Raw genomic sequence first — 16086 nt, 5'->3', positions numbered from 1 at the left:
ACTCTGGTGTGTTTTTAGCTAAAAAAAAAAAGAGTCAGGTTATGTCCCATTATCAGGTGCACTGACGAAATAACTGCTGATGGGACCAAGAAAACATGAGTAATTCTAACCTCTGCCCAGAATCTTTGAAGGAATGCATAAACCCTGACCTTGCTTTGGTGCTTTGGAGAGACCATCTGGGGAAAACTTCATTTCTCAAAATATATATGAAATTGAGAGTTCCTCTGGCTGGGAAGTAGGAAAAACCAGATGGCAAATGTGTGGTTCCCATATGCAAATATTTGTTTCAGAGAAAATGATTTAAACATGATAAATACACTCTTGAAGGGCTGACCTGTACCCAGACGAGGAGCATGGAGGGAGTCGGAGGTGAAGAGGAGTGGGGAACAGAGAAGCCAGACAGGAACTGGGAGACAGGACACACGGCAGTGTGACTTGCTGGAGGTTGGAGGTGCCTTTGGAAGTGTCAGACCAGAGTTCAGTAACCTGCTAAAAGCAAGAGAGGCAAGAGGATTTGAAAATGAGGAATGGAAGCCTGCAGGGAAAATGTGACTGCCTAAATGAAAGTGGCTTTGAGAAAAAGAAAAAGACTTGATAAATAGTATTTCAGAGGAATCCAGGAATGGTCTGAATTGCTCAAAGGACAGCTTTGACTCAAAATTGAAGATGAGATCTGGGTCACTACATAAAGGTCTCAATAACCCTAGGATTTCTGACTAAAGGGCATAGTCAAATTGAAACTGCTAATCACCAGGCTACCATGCTAATCACCCAAATGAACCACATGACACTAAAAACCAAGACTCTTACATGATAGCTTTAAAAAAATTATATCCCAACGGCTCATTCCTGGTATATGGGAAAACGATTGAACTTTTGTATACTGACCTTCTAACATGGAATCTCTCTCTATTTATTTAGATTCCTTTTATTTCTTTCATCAGTTTTCTACATATACTAGTACATGTTTTGTTTGGTTTATACCTAAGTATTTGGGGGTTTGCTGTTACTGTAAATATTTGGGGTTTTGTGTGTGTGTGTGTGCGTTATTTAAATGACATTGTTTTTTTAAATTTCAAATCCCAATTTTCATTGCTGGTCTTTAGGAAAGCATAAGACGCTAGACTTTTGTCTTCTTAACTGCCATTTGTACCCAAAGACACTTAGTGAGGAAAAGCTGGGGCAGGATGGGTGAGTAATCACAGCCGTCTCCTCGTCTTTCCCTCCTTCCCCACTCTGTAAATATTTGTTTATTTCATTTGACCGAGTTGATGTTATGCTAAAGAGCACCTAGGGAGGAGGGAGTACTGCTGAGAAATCAGGGAAAATGTCTAAGTCTCAAGGTTAAGATCTTTAGAGGAGACAGGTTTGAACTCTTAGTGTTTGAGACAGAAAACTGGGTGTGGGAAAATTACAGGTAACAGCATCATGAGAAGGGGAGAGAGGGTTTTAGCAAACGATATGGGTAAAGATGAAGGCATAGTATACCTGGGGTTAGATGTATCTTTCTACCAAAATAGCATGTGAATTGAGATCAAACTTCTATTTTTTGGCCCAGAGTAATTAGCGTATAATTAAGTCATTGCTGTGTTAATGTTTATGCTAATGGTTGTTTTGGAAAACAATAAGGAAACATGAACAGTGTCTGTGCAACTTGAAGGCTGTTGCTCACATGAGGCTTGTTGGTTGTGAGCGGATGCGGCTTTCTGTGGAAACTGGGTTGAGAAAAAATGAGAAGATGCTAGAGCTCATCTTTTTCTTTCCAGTGCCTACAAGGTACCTGGGAAGTAGTTCTCAAAAAATCTGGAAGCAACTGAGGGAAGTTGACTTTAGTGCCCAAGTGTCTAAGGGGGGCAGGGCAGAAATAAGCTTAAACAACTGTTATCAACAGAATTTAGGGTAACAGCTAAATCAAGATTCATGTGGCTTCTGGGGAGTTTTACTGGGACAACAGGCAGACTGATACTCTGGACAGAAAGGCCGTTGCTTACTCAGTGACCAAGGTGGCTTAGAGACATGTCTGCTTTGGGCTGCAGGTGAACTGTCTGTGAACTCATACCTTCCCTAAATCTGAAGACTGGCTACTGAACTGTCAGAGAATGAAACGTGTAGCTGGGGAGATACGGTGTAGTGATAGGACAACCCTTAGAATCTCTTCAAGTCAGGTTCACCTATGATTCCCTTAATCTGTAGTTAAAGAGTGGTGCCCTTTGCTGGAGGGACCCTAGTTCATGGAGGGTGACTGCAGGGGAAGAACTTGTGGAAGCCAGAGCCAAGGCCTTGGAGCAGAAGCAGTGGGGTCAGGTCACCTAAGAGGCTACAAGCGCATCGGGGTAACCATTTCTAAGAGGGCTGCTCTGAGTCACAATTAATTAAGGTGTAAGGGAAAAGACACCTTCTCACCTTCCCAGCTTTCAGTCTGGGCCCCAAAGGAAATAATCTACACAAGGTTCTCACCTGGAACGTTTCCCCGACAACTGGTGTGTCGTGTACATTTCTTTCAGGCCTCCACACACACTAACGTTCCTTTAGGCGGTCACTGTACTCAAAACACCACCATTTTCTTCTTAGTCAAGGACCTAAAAGTCAACAATAATATTACTTCAGAGAGGGACAAATGTCCATTAATAGTTAAGTAAGGAGGAAAGTCTTGTTACGTGAGACCAAGAAGGCGAGCTTTGGAATCAGTGGATCTGAATTCAGTTTTCCGTTCTGCCATTCACTGGCTTTGTGACAGATACTTGACCTCTCTGAGTCTCTGAGAAACAGTGACGACGCGAACAACAATATCCATTCTGTTGCCCATATAGGCTATTACTGTAAGCAGGGAAGTGCTGTGCGTTAATTATGATTATCGTTGGGGCACAACTGGTATAAGCACCCTCTGAAAGCTGGCCCAGGAGAGGCTCCATTGCGAGGACTGACATGGACCTCTTGATACAGGCAGGTCCTGAAGTGCGGGGAGAGGGAAAAGGGCCAGTCAGCAGATATTTATTTCCCACCTACTATGCGCGAACCATTCTGAATACAGAGGACCAGAAGTGGGGTGGGGGAACAGTTAGTAGGCATGCTTCTTGTCCTTTGACAGGCTACCTGGAGAAGACAAATAGGCGGTCAAAAGTATGACCGACACCAGGTGGCACAGACCGACTGCAATACAGGCGGCAAAGACAAATGCAAATAAATAGTGCAGTCGGGGAACGCTGAAGATTTTTGTGGAAGGGCTTTCCAGGGGGCTAAAATATGAGTTTGTGTTGGTGGATGGGTAGGACTCAGTTGAGAGAGGACTTTCAGAAAGAGAGCAGTTGGAGCAAAGGCTCAGAGGCCAGGATAAACACGACATTCATGTCACCTATCGGACGCTCACTACAGCTCCGCACGGTGCTAGCTTCTTTCACACGCTGCTGTCCAGTTTCACAGGGACCGGGGTGGGCAAGGGCAGGCTTACAGTTGTTCGTACGGAAAAAGACATGCGGGTTCTGATTGCTACAATAGCTTTATTAACTGTGTTTTGCATACTCACAACTGTATGCCTGCTTTGGCCAACCCCTGTACGTAATAATACATTGGACTAGGCTTTGGCATCTCTGTTTTACAGATGAGGAAACTGAGTCTCAGCGAGATTAAGTATTTTGCCCAAGGTCACCTAATAAAGAAATGGCAGAGCCAGACTTCAAATCCAGGTTAGCTGACTCCAAGTCCAAAAGTCTTTCCATAGTATGTGCCGCTTGTTTGAAATACTGAAAATAGGTCAACGTGGATGGAATGGAAGTTTTCATGCTGGGGCAATAAGAACAGAGAGAGGCAGGGAGAAACCAGGAGATTGCGTGCTAGGCAAAGGGGATTATATTGATCATGAAGCCCATGGGTGGCCAAGGTCTCAGAGTAAAGGAGCGAGTGACATAACTAAAGTCTGTCCAGGATTTCTGAGTCCAAGGCCCTGTGGGGACATTGGCTATATCGATTAATTATTAGGCAGTTCAGGGGGAGAAAGGCAGTCCCTTGTTAATTTATTCCTGGATGATTCCTTGTCTTGATTTCATTTTCTCGATTGTGTTCTTCTTGGGTATTTCTGAAATGTCCACCCCAGAGACAGCATCATATTTCTGTACTGAGAATAGGAAAAGAGACTCAGCTTGGTCCTGGATGCCGCAGTGAACCACAGCGATGCACGAGCTCACACACAGGCTGTTAGCACCCTGAGAACTCCCGGATCCAGCCTTCCAGGGGGAGGCTTCTGCATTCTTTCCCTGAACTGAAGATTTTGATGTAGGTCAATAGTGACAGACAAATTGCTGGAGGGTTAACAGACAATGCCCACTCTTTACACTGTGTGCGGGAATTTCTCAACTGACTAAGCAGTAGTTTGCTTGGGGTCTCAAGTGTGTAGCTGCAGTAGCGATTCTTTCCGTCCTCCAATCCCTTTCTTTAACTAATTTAAAAATGGATATTGATCTTCAAAGCTTTAAAAACATGTACATGCCCTATGACCCAGCAATATCACCGTTAGGAATTTATAAGCAAATTTAAAGCAAAGTCAAGTATGTGAGTATGGAGCACTCTTTATAATGCCAAAAATCTTGAGGCACTTAAGTGCCCAATACTAGGGGGTTGGCTGAGTAAATTATGGTACGTCTTATTCAGTGGAGTGCTGTGCAGTCATTAAATGATACTGAAGAATATTTAATGGCATAGAAAGTGTCCAGGTTGTATCAAGCTACAGTTGTGTATATAGGTAGAGCTGAAAGCAGGTATTTGTATACCAGTGTCCGTCACCGCATTCTTCACGACAGCCAAAAGGTGGAAACGACCCAAATGTCCATCGAGAGAGACTAAACCAAATGCGGCGCATACATACAGGGGAACATTACTGGAACATTACTCACCCTTTAAAAGGAGTGACATTCTGGTGCATGTTACATGGATGCACCTTGAAGACATCATGCTAAGTGAAATAAACCAGATACAAAAGGACAAATATCATATGATCCCACTTACATGAGGTTCCTGGAGCAGTCAAATTCATAGACGCAGAAAGTAGAACAGTGGTTACCAGGGCTTGGGGCCAGGAGGAAATGGGGGGAAATGGGGAGTTACTGTTTAATCGGTACAGAGTTTCAGTTTGGGAAGAGGAAAAAGTTCTGAAGATGGATGATGGTGATGGTTGCACTGCAGTGTCAATGTACTTAATGCCGCTGAACTGTACACTTAAAATTGTTAAAATGGTAAATTTTGTTATGAATATTTTACCAGAAGAAAAATTTTTTTAAGAAAGTATATAGGGTGCCCCCAAAAATGTATATACACACTTTGAATAATTATAAAGGCAGCGCTTATTAACATTCATTTTATTTTCAAAATTGAGCTATCAGCTGTTACAGTATGTATACATTTTTTTGGGGACACTCTGTATATACAAAAGACTATACAGAAGGCCGAGTAGCAGATTATAGGTGATTTTCTTTTCTTTTCCTTTTAGTTATCTTCTATTTGGTTTTAAAAATTATTTAAAATGTACTTTTAATTACATAGGAATTATATAAATACACTCTTCAGGTAAAAGAGTAAAACATTACAGATAAGGTTAAAATCCTGTTATATCACCTCCCTCAATCCCATATATATAATATATATGTACATACATGTATTTCCACATATATAATCCCATATGAATATATATAATCATGTATACAGTATATATATATCTGAATGCACTAAAATTATATAGAATTGTTTTGTACATAACATTTTTCAACATCTTTTTCAATCAACACTATTTCTTAGACATGTTTCCATGTTATTCTTTTCCAGCTCCTCTCTTTTTAATTATTGTATATCATTCTATAGATGGATACATTGTAGTTTATTTTGCTAGTTGACCATTGATGAACATTTAGGTGCTTTAATTGCAGTTTTTGCTATTACCAACAATGCTGCATGAAGACAATTTGTGTTTTTTAAAACTGATTCTAATAAAGTGTTTTACATTTATAAAGATAAAACGTATTTTAAAATATTAAAAATAGTTATTATTTTAATTTGAGCTGGAACAAAGGCAGTGACCTTCATTCACTGCGTGTCCCCATTTTCCTAGAGGCCAAGGTGGCCCAAGGTACATATATGCCCTAACATTGTGGATGTGTTAGGAACCAAGTGACAACACTTGGCCTCATTATTTTTTTCTCACAGAATTCAGAGTAATATAAATCCATACTGCCCCTCTCCCCCATTTTGTGATCCATTTGAAAATTGAAAAGACCAAAGCTGCTACAGATAAGAGATTTAACCCACTCCTAAAAACCTCAAATCAAAGGAACTGAGACCTGGGGAGAGATTTTTCAGTGCATAGAGGGGAGGAAGTAATAAGATAAATATCTCATCCCCTAGGGTACATCAAAATTCTTAGGTAGAATTGATATAATTCGGTCCCTTGGATAGGTAACCACATTAGCCCTGTCACCATCTGATCTTCAACTCCTAGCCTTATACTTGGGATGCTGGAGACGACGTTGGAATTAACAAGGAAATCAGCAAATTCCCAGCACCCTCTACTTAGTGCCATGCCATCTTTAACCAAAGGTGCAACTGAGTGTAAAATAAGTAAAGTTCGTGCATTTGCTAAAATGAGTTACAACACAAAGGCTCTCCAGTTTAACAAAAAAAAAAAAAAAAAGAAAGAAAGAAAGAAAAAAAAGGGAAAGAAAAAACTTGCCTCCCTTCAGCCTCCCCTCAAGCCTCTAATCTCATCTGTGAAAAAAGAACTGTACTTTACTGTCCACAAAACAGTCTATTTTCAAAGTGAGGGCGAATTGCTCCGCGAGGAGAGCCATCAGTAACTGCGGTGCATGAATTCCTGCTTGTTTATAGAAAGCAGTGGCTAAGGATAGACACTTTGAAACCACCTGTGAAAGAATTAAAGACCAAGGGGGGCAAAACCCCCATCACAAACAGAATCTCCCTGATCAAGTGTGAAAGAAAAGGAAGAAAGAAAAAGCCAAGTAGATCTTTGCAGGCAACCACTAGATGGACATAGAATTCAAAAACATTCTTTAGTGAGATCAAGGATGGCAGGCTTTGAAGCCTGGAGGGCTGGCGAGTCTCAGAAACGGCCTGGCCGTGGCAATCCCCGCACCGAAGCATCCACAGTCTTGCACTTGCCGGAGTAAGGCATTTAAATTGGAACAATGTCAAATTTCACAGCTATCTTATGTCCAGTGACCTTACGGGACCCCAAGGGAAAGACAGATAAAAAATGATTGTTCTCAACAAGTTCCCGAAAGCGAAGAAGTCACATAGGCAACCTCGAGAAACAGCTTCAGAATGAAAACACCCACAAATGATTGCAGGCGAGGCGGCAAGCAAGCTGTTTATTTATTTATTCTCCTATCCTTTTTACTAGGGCTCGCGGGGTGTCTTTTTCTTTACAGGACAAACACAGAGTTAAAGCTCCGCCACCACAGCACATTATTTTCTGAGGACAAAGTTATTGTGAAAAAAGAAAAGGTCCACAACTATCCGGAACTATTTCATCAATTTGAAACACGTTTTATTGTTGTTACAAAGAAAGTGAGACATAACTAGTACCTGACAAAAAAATATCCATATGTTATGCGAAAGAATAATTTGAGGACAAAGATGAGGTCTCACACCTCTGCTGTGTTTTTTTAGACAAGAATTTCAATGATACTTCATATCCCCTAACTGTGTCTAAGTGAGTCGTCTCAGCTGAATGCTTTTTTCCCTCCTTTAAAAGAAATAAACATTATAGGTGTAGCTAAAATTCCTTCTCACCCCCAATCTCATTTTCCACCTTCCTTCCCAGAGGCAGCCACTACCATGAGTTTGAGATGTACAATTCTATAAATTTTTGTGTTTTTACATACATGTACATAATACTGTTATATCATATGAATTATATATTTTTGTGTTAATGTTTTTCATTAATTGTATCATACTGTACATATTGTTATGAATTTATTTATTTTGCTTATTACATTCAACTCTATATTTTTGCCATCTATCCAGATATATATTTCATTGTTTTTTTGGATTTAATGTTTTAAAGGAAGAAACCAAGGAGGAAGACAAAGTTTTTTCATTCTAGAACAGCTGCATGTACCTATGTGTTTCTGCCTGTCTCTGATTGGGAGACTAAAGTCAGGAGGACTTCTTGGAAGAAGGGAGGCCTAAATTCAGTTTTTGAAAGAGATGAAAAAAATGCTAAGTGACAAAGCATGCCATAGGGCTTTTCAGAGATATCCCTTAAAATAATTTCCTAAACTAGAAATTGTGAGGTTTGCTATATGATTTTTTCCCTTCACTGTATAGCATATAGGTTTTATGGCGAATAAAAAAAACCATTTTGGCTAGATGAAGATTTTGACTGTGAAAGATATGTTTTAAAAGGGATACTCTATTAATCAAGTCAAGATTTACTAAAACCAAACAACCCCAGAAATTCTATAAAACAGTATCATTTAAGTGCAGCAAGTGGACACAAACCAATTACAAATGAAAGACTCTGATCAATGGAGTCATTGGTGTGTGCTGAATAAAGTGAGATAAAGATATGGAGGTCACAAGGGAGTGCTGCTTCTGTTAGTAGTTTTAATTTTATCTTGTCAGTACCCCTGTGTACAAAACTTGAGAAAGCAAGACTTTGATTTGTTCAGGTTTCCTTAAGGAGGGGCCACAGAATCCTTGAAGGACGATTTGAAAAAGATGGATAAGATATTCCACCCAAAATTCAACATCACCTTTAATCTTGCCCTCTCCTTCTCTAATCCCTAGGTAATGTTTTGTGCTTCTTTTGCAGGAAGGCAATTTTGTTAATCACTTTAGCACCAATTCTTGCATCCCTGGCAATACTCAGAACTGCTTCCATCCAAGTCTTTGATGTGGGAAAGAAACACACACACACACTCTTTCGCATGTAATCTGAAAACAATTCACCTCTTGCCAATGAATGCACAGCACTCCACTTTAATAGAGAGCAAGTTCTGTGGAGGTTTCTAATCCTTTCTGCCAAAGAAGAGAAGAGAGAGAATCACTCAGGTAGCCCAACCTCATTCAGGAGTTAAAATCACTTGGAATGTTTCGTGGTGTGTTTGGGGCTTTTTAAAAATATCACTTGCTGAAGATTACTGCTCTCAGGGGAAATCAAAACAACTCAAGATTTTAAAAAAATAAATAAATAAAAAATAAAAAATAAAAAAGACTCCTCATCTGCAACTCAAACAGGATATTCTTCTCAACTCAGATAACTCTTGATCTAAGTGTATTACAAGAAACCTGCTTTAATCCCTCAAAGCAATGGTGTTATAGATAAGTAGCGGTAACTGAGGTGGCTTAAATTCCAGAAATGTACAAAAGATTTGGTTGGGAACAAAACTAAAAAAGAAAGAAAGCTCAATATGCATTGCTGTGACTTGAAGAGGTAAATTTAGAGCAGTAAAAATGCAAAGAATGACCCCTAAAAAAGAAATAGCCATAAAAGTCCAGAATTGTCTTAATGGTCTTAAAGGCTTCTCACAGTGTGTGTCTGAAATATGTGTGTGTTTCAAGGGTGTGTTTGTGTAAGCATTTTAAGAAAGTGAAATTGTGTTGCTGATTTTTGGATTTGATGGTGTTCATTTGGAAATTTATTTATACATTTTACTGGGACATTACAACATTCTGAAGCTCTATTTCACAAATGATTTTCTCTTTTTATAATTTTTAATTGAGTGCCAGTATTTTCTCCCTGTTTAGTCGTTGTTCCTAGCATATCACTACTTCCTTAAATGCAATGAGATAGACTTCATTCTTTCTCTTTCTGTAAGTATCATATTTTCACAATTTGATATTAACTTTGACCTACCTCCTGACACGCCAGTTAGCATAGTGCAAAATCCCCCAGCTCCCTTATCCAGCTCTCTATTGGCAGGTAATGGCAATTTCTTTCATTAAAAAAAAAATCCTTACCTGAGAGGATTTTTAAATTAAAGAGAGAGAAATGTGAGAGAGAAACATATATTGGTTGCCTTCTGTACATGCCCCCACTGGGAATTGAACCCAAAACTCAGGCATGTGCCCTGATAGGAGTCGAACCAGCAACCTTTTGGTGCACAGGATGACACTCAGCCAACTGAGCCACTCCAGCCGGGCAACAATTTCTTTCATGATGGCCTCTTCCACTTACCAAAATATGCTTGAAAATGCTCTTTTACTTTTTAGAGAGTGCTCCCACTTTTTTTTTTTTTTTAAAGAGATAAAGCTTATTATTTGATAAGCAATACACACAAATACTTAATAGCTAAAAATTCAAAAGGTATAAAATAGCATATATAGGGAAAAGAAACTCTGTCCCTCATCCACTCCTTAGAAGCAAACACTGGTACTAGCTTTTTGTGTATTTCTCCAGAGTATTTGGCATGCAAAAGTCAAAGCACACAAATGTAGTTCCTCCTGACAAGTGGCAATATGTTATATACAGTTATGCGTTTTGCCTTTTTCACTTAATGTATATTTGAGATCCTTCTATAACAATGCAGAGGATCTTCCTTGTTCTTCATCAAAGCTGCTTATTACTCTGTTCTATGGATGTTCCACGACTTATTTAAATGGTCTGGGATACATTTGTTCCAAACGCTTCTATTCTCTTGTTCCTTCTCAAGTTGTTTTTATGACTCTGTAGGTTGAATTCTCTTAACCTACAGAATGAAGATTAAATATTGCTTTACACCCCTTTAATTGACCACCAATTCAACATGCTATCTCATACGTGACTAAAGACTCAAATCAGAGAAACTGGAGCTTCTGGTTGACCTCAATTCTGTTGGAAGAGCGGGGCAGGCAGTGGGGCCTGACCACTGAGCTTCCTCTCCTACTGCTGGGTGGGCCAAGAGATGGAGATCTTGAGAGATCATAGGTTAAGTCTCCTGAGCTATGCCACACATCCACCGAGACCGGCCGTGCTTAAGGGATGTATGAGCACCTGGGCAAAGTTCCTTTCTACTTCTTGGCTCCATAGCACTTGGAGGCCCAGGCCCTTGCCAAGTGAGGATCTGAACTGTTAACTCTGTCTTGCCAGGGCTGGTATCTTTGCAGTTATTGTTTGGTTCTACTATTAGACTGACTTCAGTTTCAGCTTGTTAATGTGTTCATTTAGTTATGAGCTCCTATCACAGATGTGACATTAACTTCTCTTTGCTCACTTTTACTGGGAAACTCTTCTAGCGTAAAGCTTGTCATCTGTTGTGAAAGGGAGGTGGTGTTGAAGCAGCGGAGTTGGTGGTCCAGTGGCCATTGTCCTATGTTAGGAGCAGGTGGTATTGCTAAGCTCCATGTGCTTGAAAACTGTTCTGACCAGCACTTAAGAGCTCAGGCTCTACTGCTTGTTTCCAGGTCTATCCACTGAACCTGGGAAGACCCCCCGGGGTTAGCTTGGACTACTCCCTGCTTTTCTCTCCATGGTGGATTTTAAATGTAGGGATTTTTCTCATTCAATTCTCCATTTGTGTTTGAAACAGCTGCTATAACAAAGGAGAAAGGCACATTCACTGAATATATAAATTTTTTTTTAGAAGCAGTAACACAGATGCTTAAAGAATAACAGATTTTGGTCCAAAAGCCATATTGAGCTTTACCTAGTATATGAGTATGTGTGTTTAAATTAATTTTTTTTTTTTACTAAAGTACCTCCCCAAATTAAAGAAGACCTACCCTTATTCCATTCATACCCAAACTTTTATATTTAACAATTAAACACAGCCCACCATCTGTTCCAAATAATGCAAATGAGTAATTGAATGATACTCCAGAAAAGTTGCCTTTTGTGTTTTTCACATTTTTAACAGGACCCCAAACCTAGGACAAGATAAATAAATCATATCCTGTGGTTAATGAATGTCTTGAATGAAAAAATTTACCTGAAGTTAGGCATTCTTAAGTGGTAATAGTCACTACAGAATCAGAAATAAGAATTTTATATTTGACCTGGCACTTTCTTCCAGGAGATACTTAAGAGAAATTTTTTCCTAGAACATACCATTCTTTTCTTAGGAAAAAAGTCATTAAAATTATATTTGTATGTAATCTATCTCAGTGGTGACCTTATTTTTATGTATATATTTATTTAGAGAAATCCCCTGGTAATCATAAAAATTTCAGAAGATGTTTGGTTCTTTTCATCCCCTAGTTTTATATCTTCCATCTGCTGCTAAATGACTCAGTCTTCTGATGGACAGAAATCAGGACAATCACAAATTCTGATGTCGATAAATTCTGATACAGGAATTTATCTTAGATCCTAATGTTGATGGTGTGTTCTACATTTTGTTCAAAATCTTTGACCACTACCTATGGACATGAAGGCTGTCCCAGACTAACTGATAATAGCATTGCTTCATTGGCAAATCTAGAAATCTGTTTTCCCTACAAAGTTACATTTTATATAGCTATACCGCCCAACCCCTTACTTGCTCTTCTATCCGTACAGATGTATGATCCTTAAATTTTGTACACATATGTGCACATTTACAATATATATTTAAATACACGTATATAATTTATATAAAATTTGTGCTTGAAAATGTCTGTTTTCTCACAGACAGAAAGTCAGGATAGTATCTTGGAATGATATCTGACCCTTTGGAAAATTAATCTTTCTAGTATAGCTGTTAATTTGGACAACTAGAAATCTTAAGCAGCGGTTTGCTTTTTGTTGGAGATGACTTATTATGGTACATTATTTTTACTTTTTTCTTTATCATTTGAGGGAACAGGATAGGTTACATGGTATCATGAATCTCCGTAACTCAGGAAACACATTGCCTTCATGCACATTACAACTTTTGCGAATTTTCTAAAAAGTCACAAAAGGCTAAAATGAACTTTTAAAAAGCTTTATTTTGTAGAACAGATTTAGATTTACAGATAAATTGTGAAGTCGGTATAGAGAGTTCCCACATAGTACCATTATCAACATCTTACATTAGTTCATTTGTACCGGTTAAAGGACAGATCAGATTTCCTTAGTTTTTACCTAATGTCCTTTCTCTTTTCTGTTCCAGGATACCCTATTACATTAACTTGGCTTCTCCTTTGGCTCCTCCTGGCTGTGACAATTTCTCAGCCTTGCCTTGTTTCTGATGATCTTGATATTTTTGAGGAGCACTAGTCAGGTAGTTTTGTAGAATATCCCTCAGTTGGGATTTGTCTGATGTTTTTCTCATTATTAGGCTGGGATTATGAGTTTTGGGGAGGAAGACCACAGAGGTAAAGTATCATTTTCATCACTACATCAAGGGTACTACTATCAATATGACTTATCACTGTAGATGTTGAACTTGATCATCTGGCTAAAATAGTGTTTGTCAACCTTTTCCACTGTCAAGTTACTCTCTCTACCCCCTCTCCATATTATATTCTTTGGAAGGAAATCACTACATGCAGCCGTGTGTATGTGTTTGTGTGTGTGGTGGAGGAGTTATGCTTCACTTCCTTGAAGGTAAAGTATAACAGATTATTTGGAATTCTTCTGCATGGGAGATTTGTAAAACGAACTTTTAAAATATTAAAATAAACTAGCTTAATTAAATTAAACGATATTTTTCTTATTTCTTTTAATACTTTAATTTAGGTGTAAACACCTCTTGGGCTTTTTAAAAAAAAATCTGGTTATCTGTGTAATACATGCTCCCTGCAGAAAACTTAGAAAATGCAGAAAAGTGTAAACCAACAGCAAAAAGAACTACTCGTAATTCCACCCGTCATGGGCCATAAGCATCCATTTCTAGCATTTGGTCATATTTCCTTCTAGTCTTTTTTGTATAAAGTAACTATTTTTAAACAGTACTTAAAATTGTTTCATATGAAATAAAAATATTTTATCTTTGACAAAGACAGTGGATTAATAGAAAAACAGAGTAGATCTTGATGGTGTTTCTAATAGAATTTCAGGATATAAACTACCAATCTGATAGATAATTTTGGAAAACAGCACTTTATACTCTATCCTCCCACTTATGACTTGCTCAAATGTTTACAGATATGGCATTCACTGTTAGGCCTCTTATTTCTTCTAATACTCTAATTTGTTCTTTATTTACTATATGATACACATTTTAAATGGAATAAAGTCTGAAGAAACTTAGGTGGCTAGATAAAAACTCTGACAATGATCTAGGCTTCAAATCTCCAACTCTCTTGTTGCATGATGTGTTTGGACTCATGACAAATCTATTTTTCTTTTTGAGAAACTGCATTAATTTTATAAAGGTGATATATGCTTCTAATAAAAAAATCAAGCAATAAAAAAAGTATAAAGTAAAATTTAAAAATTCTATTACTTAGAAATAACCATTAACATCATTCTACAAAATCTCCATACGTGTTTCTATCATCTATCTATCTATCTATCTATCTATCTATCTATCTATCTATCATCTATCTATCTATCTATCATCTATCTATCTATCTATCTATCTATCTATCTATCTATCTATCTATCATCTATCTATCATCTATCTATCTATCAATCTATACATACATACATACATACAGGTAGGGACAAAGTTACAAAAAGACTCATATAATACATATCACACACACATATTAGTTAAATTCAACAGAAGAAACTGATGCTGAAGCAAAATGAATTACTAAATTTTAGTTAAATGTTCTTTTGCAAGATACATTAGTTTCTACAAATCCCTTTAAAGATTATGAAAAGCATTAAGGTGTTGTAAGTCTACATCGTTAACTCCTAAAAAGTAACTGAGACAAGAACAGGAACTGATTTTGTAATTGCTTAGAAAGAGCTTTCATTTAGATACCAGAAGTATCTAAATTTGATAGTCAGAGGTATAATACTAGTAGGTGTGTCTTTATTAGTTGTAAGGGACCTTCTGAATTCAATGACTTATTCCATTTTCTGCTGTGTAGGCTGAAGGCATGGTTCAGAGTACAAGCTTTGGGGTTACATTGGATTTAATACCTGCTCTGCCATTCAGGAACCATGTGATCATAGGCCTTAGTTTCATCTTCTGCAAAAAACAGGTTAATAGTATCTTCCTCATGTGGTTGTTGACAGGAATAAGTGAGACAATACACAGAAAGCTCTTCTGATAGTGCCTGATATATAGTAAGTGCTCAATAAACATAAGCTATTATATTATTACAGGAGAATAATGGTGAGCACCAGACACAATGTATGACATTGAAAATTCAGTTACAAATAATCTCTTTCTCTTTCATTCATTTCAGAATAATTCCCCTGTTAAATTTGCCTATTATTATTATTATTTTTAATGTATCTTTATTGATTTCAGAGAGAGGAAAGGACAGGGAGAGAGAGAGATAGAAACATCAATGATGAGAGAGTCATTGGAGATCGAGCCCTCAACCGGGCCTGTTCCCTGACCGGGAATCGAACCCCGATGGTCTGGATCCTAGGTTGACGCTCAACCACTGAGCCACGCCCGGCCGGGCAAATCTGCCCATTTTAAAAGGCTGGGGCCTGAAGGTTTAGCCAATGGGCATGTGGATACTAGAGTACTGGATATGGGAAGGACTCTCATCTCAGATTGTCACCTATGTTTGCAAGAATGGACAGAATACACCATTCTAGCCTTTTTACAATCTTAGACATACACTATCTACTACTATAACAGCAATATTCACCACTATGCGTGTCAGTTACATGGACATACATTAAAAACTTTGTCTATATTTAAAAATCCTCTTTAAAAGTAAACTAGTATTAGGGTTTCTAAATACCTAGTATAAAATTCATATTGAGTCTTAAGTTTTAATACAGGATGGGGCAAAAATAAGTTTACAGTTGTATGTGAAACACAGTTTATTCTTGTATTATTATTTATTAATTATTGAATTATTTTCCATAAGAACTGTAAACCTACTTTTGCCCCACCCTGTATATTATGAATTCCATGATTTTGGCACCCTAAGTTTAAAATAGTCCAATGTTTTCAGTCTACTTATTAATATGCAAATTTAAAACTTTTTAATAAAAAGCTTTATAAAAACAAAGGTATATTTCATCCCCCTATATTATTTCATTATGATTGTGTCCTCGATTTAAAT

This window comes from Miniopterus natalensis, chromosome 14 (assembly GCF_054644295.1).
Source record: "Miniopterus natalensis isolate mMinNat1 chromosome 14, mMinNat1.hap1, whole genome shotgun sequence".
NCBI classification, from domain to species: domain Eukaryota; kingdom Metazoa; phylum Chordata; class Mammalia; order Chiroptera; family Miniopteridae; genus Miniopterus; species Miniopterus natalensis.
The sequence above is the reverse complement of the archived record's forward strand: the minus strand, read 5'-3'. Positions refer to the sequence as shown.